Source organism: Miscanthus floridulus, unplaced genomic scaffold (genome assembly GCF_019320115.1).
Source record: "Miscanthus floridulus cultivar M001 unplaced genomic scaffold, ASM1932011v1 fs_561_1_2, whole genome shotgun sequence".
Lineage (NCBI taxonomy): Eukaryota > Viridiplantae > Streptophyta > Magnoliopsida > Poales > Poaceae > Miscanthus > Miscanthus floridulus.
The window spans coordinates 33,545-40,000 of record NW_027096938.1 but is presented as its reverse complement, the minus strand read 5'-3'; the positions used below and the strand labels follow the sequence as shown (position 1 = coordinate 40,000).

Sequence of the window (6,456 nt, the reverse complement as noted above, 5' to 3'; positions counted from 1 at the left end):
TTCCGCTTAAAAAGTCATTAAGCAGAACACTTTGAGGCCACACAAAAAATTCACAGAAAGTAAAGTGCAGCAATTTCATATTGGCGATGAGGAATGAACTCATCTAGGAAACTAGGATCTGGGATCAGAGTATTATTATGCACTTTGTTATTCTACTATACTCACAGCATCTTCTGCAGCAACACAAAGTACAACAATCGAAATGTTCCTGAGCCTCATCCCCTACTGTTAAGAATACATTTATCTCTCGTTTGGACGCAATACAAGGTTGGTCTCACGCGCAAAGTACAGGAAAAAAGACAAGTGAGCACCCCTTCACACTGAGCACAAAAGTGATGATCATATGTCACCAAGCTTTTGCCCGTCTTGATTTCTTATTCACTTCAAGAGAGAAGATATCTTCATCTTCTCCTAGATGACGAAGAAGCCGCAGCAATTATACCACCAGCAACAAGACCCACAACTCCAAAGGCGCCTGTGATGATAGCCATGCCAATCATACCATCTGCATTTAACCATCAAATAAGCCGTTAGCCCAAGTTAGACAAACCATAAACAGTGCATTGGAATGACTAGAGGTTTGCTCTATTGTTCTTTTCTAATATTTGAAACATGGATACATGGTAGATAACTTTATTAAGACATGATGTCTTGATCCCTACTGCTTTTCAGGGTCCATGGCTGACAGCAGTGGTTGGGGAGGTGAGGTCTCAGATTTGGGGATATATGTGAAACTTATCTCTTGATCAATACAATTGATATTTACATTAGCTTTGGGTTCATCACGTATGATTCAGAAGATGCCATGGATAGGGCATTATTCAAGACACTCCATAAATTGAAAGGTAAGAGGGTCGAGGTCAAGCGAGCTATTTCTAAGGAACCGTCTCCTAGACCTAGCATGTGCTCTCCTATGAATGGGTTCAATTATGTAACTGGTAGAACCAATAGCTTCCTTAATGGATATACCCAGCATTACAATATGAGTCCATTAGGTGGCTATGGAATGAGGATGGATGAATGTTTTGGTCTTCTATCAGGTGGGAATAATGGTTATCCATCTTTTGGTGGTAGTTATGGAATTGGAATGAATTTTGACGCATGGATGAACCCATGTACTGAAAGTGGCTCTAGCTTCAATAGTGGTATCCAGCGTGGATGGCATCTTAATCCATATTACAATGGAAATTCAGGTGGATTCAACAACTATGTTAGCTATGGTGGAGTCAATGAAAATAATGGTTTACTGTTTGACTCACTAGTTAGTAACCTTTTGGGGTATTTTTGCCCTTAATCACTCTTCTAGTTCCACAAGCTCTAATTTCTTTGTGCCATTTAGAAATGGGGACCTTCTTAGTGGAATTGGGAACAATAATGTGAATTGGGGAAACCCTCATCATGTGCCTGCTCTAGGTGCCAATAATTGCTCTGTTTACTGTACTAGAAACTTTGGTTATGGGTCCAATGAAAGCAACTTTGGTCAAGGTTCCAATGTTTATGGAAGGAATGTTGGATCAAGTGGTGTCAGTAACTTAAACCAATCAACCAATGGGTATGCAAGGAACTTTGGAGATTCATCAATAGGTGGTGGCTCCATCTATGGAGACACAACTTCGACATTAGGATCTTTTGAGCGTGATGTTACAAAAATGGTTTCAACCGGTTACATGGGCCATTGACTAATAAAGGTTAGATAGTTTGTTTCTTGTGTCATGATATCATTATCCAGCTTTCAACACTTCATTAATTTATTTTTGATAGTTTTCAATTATTAGATCCAAGCATCTTGACTATGTTAGTGTGCAATGTCGATTGAACTTAACAGACTTTACTTAATGCATCCAAGATTTGGTTTTGGAATTTTTGTGTTGTTTTTCTTTTGTGATCCTAGGTCTCCCTATGATTCCAAAATTAGTAACCATGTTAAATGTTCTCTAAGATTATTCCTTGCATATGTGCCATAAGAAGAGTTTGTTCAATTATGTTATATGATTGCCCTTTTGTTTGGTACATGATGGTGTGTGAATTGATTGAGTTTACTTACAGAAGTTGGTCTTTATGGGACATAGACCTATATTTTGTTCTTTTGGGAAGCGATGGTTATAATTGGTTTTTTTTCTGGATTGTGGACTTCTAATGTGTCTAAACTTCTAATGATTTTACAACTTATCTCTTGATCAATACAATTGATATTTACATTAGGACATGGAGAATTACTGGACACCAGCCCTGTTTGCTTCCGCTTATAACAGATTCTCGGTGGAAAAAAACGAGAATCCCACCAAATGCCTTGATTATCTCAGCTTCTGCTCACCACCGATTCAGAACTTTGAACTAGCAAAATCGAGAATCGAAAAACATCCCTGCATTATGGCGATTGCAAACAGACAGGGCCATCATGTTGGCATTATAGTAGCACATGATAAGCTATTGGCCATTCATTTTCCTAACTTGGTAGTGGACATTATAGTAGGAGATGCAAAATCCATGGGCATCCATTTTATCATTTTAATACATGTCAAATGAAGTGGGTTGTGTAGTACAAATTACATGCAGCCGTGCAAGAAGATACCTGGTGGTCTGACACATCCTCCTCATCACTCCAGTCCTGACACCCATTCAAGCATCTACGGATCTCATGGCTCCAGCAGTTGCAGCACCACGCCAACAGGTCGTCGATGCCACCGATAGGATTTAGGCATGGAGATACATTGTTCTTGCAGTTGCGGCACAGATACTTATTGCATCGGCCATCGTCAGGGCAGAATTCATGATTGCACACCTGAAATATAATGGATCATATAAAAGAGCATGCATGAGCTATGGACTTGATTGCATAGAAACAAACAGGCATAGGTGTTTCCAATTCAACTACAAACAGATCTCTAAAAATTCGTCGTTCCACAGACATACCTCATTGGGTGACCTGGGCCTTTTGATAGGAAGATCACATCCTCCGCTCACGCAAGCATTGCGACGACCGTGATTCCAGTTCCAGCAGTTGCAACAGCTGAAGCCGTCTCTCCCTCTCGGGGAGAGGCATGGAGAGACTCCGTTCACGCAGTTCACGCAGTCAGGGACCAAGCACCTTTCGACGCTCTTCTTCAGAGCCATGGATTTTCCCGTCTTCATCTTCTTCTCAGCCGATGATTTTCCTGGATTCATCTCTAGACGGCGTGGATGTGGCCGGCGACGCGGTGAAGGCGGAGATCAGCGGTGGCACAGGTTTTCCGCTTCTTGATCTCCCTCCTCACCTCCTTCTCTGCGCGGAAACCTTCACAGCTGCAAACAAACTTCCGAAGGGTCCTCTCATTGTGGTCGTTGTCCCACTCGCAGTATTCCTTTCTCACACTAAATCCTTTCTCATAAGCGTAGTTGTTATAAAACTCAAATCCGTCGTCCTCACTGCCAAACATCTTCATAACAATTTCACTGTACTCCAGCAAAGAATCATCATCCGACATTTCCTCCTGAAAAATGAAGCTTTCATTAGGATGCACAGGTTTTCATTATTGAAATTCACTTTGCACTTGAAGTTTCAAATTTCAGCAGCCTGCCATGTTCTAAAACAGCAGCCTATGTTTATATGCCGACCGCCGACGAGCGAGTCAAGGAAGGCCGCCGCTGCCGCTGCCAAGGACTCCAGCTCGAGGCATCGACAGCTCCGGTGCTCCGACCTTCGGCTATCGGCTCGTCGCCTCCGCCGTCTCGGTCACTCCGTGGATTATTTTGCTCATGTTGACTGATGCCAGGGCCCAGGTCCCAACTCCCAAGTGTAGACTTGCACGTGGCCAATCACCTGGTGGGCTAAATTAGCTAGCGGACTTGCACATCTGCAGCATATATCCTCTCTTTTTTACGGGGCAAGGGGGGGCCAGAGCCCTCTATGGCCAATACATGGCTCCGTCGTTGACAAACCTGCTGAGGAGATCAACGAAGCTGCGGAATCTGATGTCTACAAGAGTTGTGCCTCCTTCCTGGATGTCGTCGCCGCCGAAAATCGAAGCTGCCGCCGCCCTGTAACAGACCATGGTGGAGGAAGCTGTGGTACTACGTTTGATCTAGGTGGAATTTTTGCTGAAGAATCAGATTTGGATGAGAAAGAAAATGAGTGATTTGCCGCTGGGGAGAAGAACAGAAGTGAGAACTCGTCGCTGCGACCATGGAGATCGGTGGTGAGAACCGGCAGTTGGGATAAGGTTGATTTTTTTATTGTATTATAATGGACCCCATATATGGTAACGATGTCAACTCATCCATTATTCATTTAAACTTCTATCCAAATTATATGGTACAATAATTAATTTTTTTTGTCATGGTTGCTTTCACTCATTCATCAATCAACAAATAATCTATTACCAGCCTAGAGGCATATAAGTCATTTTACATTCATGATAGAGAATCTATTGACAACTATCAGGATTGCCAAACACCTAGATTTTTTAGACTGCAGATTTATTAGACCGCAGCTTATCAGAAAATTCTGATCAGATTAAAACCGACTCTCAGATAAGCATTCTCAAACAGGGCCAAAGCTAACTTCTAGATGAATCTTCTGACAAGATTTCATCCTACTAGAATAAGAACATGACATGAAGCACTTAATCAATTAGTCAGAATATACAAATGGCAAATAATCACCATTACATCTACATAAGAACTTTCATGAACTTTAATCACCATGGGTAGCCAACAGCTAACACTAATATTTTAAAAACCAATCAGGAATGGCTACAGAAACCAAAAGTAACCAGCCAAGTTACAACTGGTCCATCAGGTGGGCACTTGTAGGTGGTAACGCTGTACCCACTAGTGCAGACATCGGTTTGGATTTTTATTCCCAAATAAATGAAACTAGTACACATCCTTATATGTTTCAAGGTCAAGATAAATTTGAAGAATATCAAGATAAAATTGTGACATGACTTGTTCAGTCACCCAAATAGCATCAGTTATACAACCTATTTTATTGGATTAATGTGGCTTGACAAATGATTTTACAGTAATATTTTGGGGCATTTGTCATGCATATGGACTAACATACCTGCTATGCCCAAGGCATGACAAAACTGTATAAAAAAATTGTGGCTTGACAAGTGGGATTACATATCCACTACAGTGTTTAGAGCAACAAATTGCTTAATACATGTTGATGTTGTATGGATATATAACACCTGATGTTAGCTCTTAAAGAAGATGAATAAGTAAATAAGAATCTTATAATATAGGAGGCTATAGAATAATTGCCTTTTGGCAATGAAGAGTAACAATAGCCCCATATGAAAGAAGTGCCACGAGGCCCCAGAAGGTCTCAAAGAATAAGAAAATCAGATATTTCTGGTGACTAAGAAGTCAATGTTAAGAAAGAAATTCAAATAGAGGATAATTCCACCTCATTTGAAAAGCCATGAGAGGCGCTCACTCGTCTAAATGGCAAGAAGCAAAGGAAGATGAAATGAAATCGATAAATACCAATGATGTTTGGGACTTAGAAGAAATTTCTAATGAAGCCAAAATAGTAGGCTATAATGGGTCTACAAGATAAATGTGACTCTAAAGGGAATATAGAAAGATATCCAAAGGGAATATGGAAAGCTTTAAAGCGCCACTTGTGGTGAAATGATTTACATAAAGAGAAGGAATAGATTATAATGAGCATGTAAGGATTCTTTTAGAATCATAATGGTATTAGTGGCACATTACGATTTATAGTTGCATCAGAAAGATGTAAAGACACATTCCTCAATGGGGATTTGTATGAAAAAGTTTACATGTCATAACTCAAAAAGATTTTGTCATGGAAGGAAAAGAACGTAAAGGGATGTTGCCTAAAGAAATCCATTTATAGATTAAAGTAAGCTTCAAGACAGTGGTTCTTGAAGTTTGACAGTACAATAAGAAAGTTTGGGTTTTAAAGAGAATGTAGAGGACAATTGTATTTATGCAAAGTTTAAACATGGGAAATTTATTTTCCTAATCCTGCATGTGGGTAGCACCTTACTCGCTAGTAGTGGTGTTAATCTACTGTTGGAGAAGAAGCAGTTCTTGTCCTCAAGTTTCAATAAGAATGATCTTAGTAAAGCATCATTTGTTCCATGAATTGGAACTTACCGAGGTAAAAGGAAAAGGGGTATTAGAACTATCTCAAGTGTATACTTAGAGAAGATTCTAAAGAAATAAAGTATATATGTGAATAAACCTGCGCCTATTCCTATAGTCAAGGGTAATAGTTTTTGGAATTTTCAGTGTTCCAAGAATAAATATGAGATCGATCAAATGGACGTCCTATATGCTTCAGCTCTTGGAAGCTTACTGAATGCTTATAAGCAAGAACTTACCCCGACACAGTTTATGTATCCGGGATGTTTTTGGTAGAAGTCCAGTCCAGATATAGATCACTGAAATAGAGTTGAGAATGTTTTGTAATTGTACAAAAATTTATAAGCCTCATGGTGA

General features: G+C 40.0%; 1 pseudogene; it reads left to right on the top strand.

Moving 5' to 3' along the window:
* Positions 1-672: 672 nt before the first annotated feature.
* On the top strand, positions 673-1,679 carry LOC136532255 (heterogeneous nuclear ribonucleoprotein 1-like; annotated as a pseudogene).
* Positions 1,680-6,456: the final 4,777 nt, after the last annotated feature.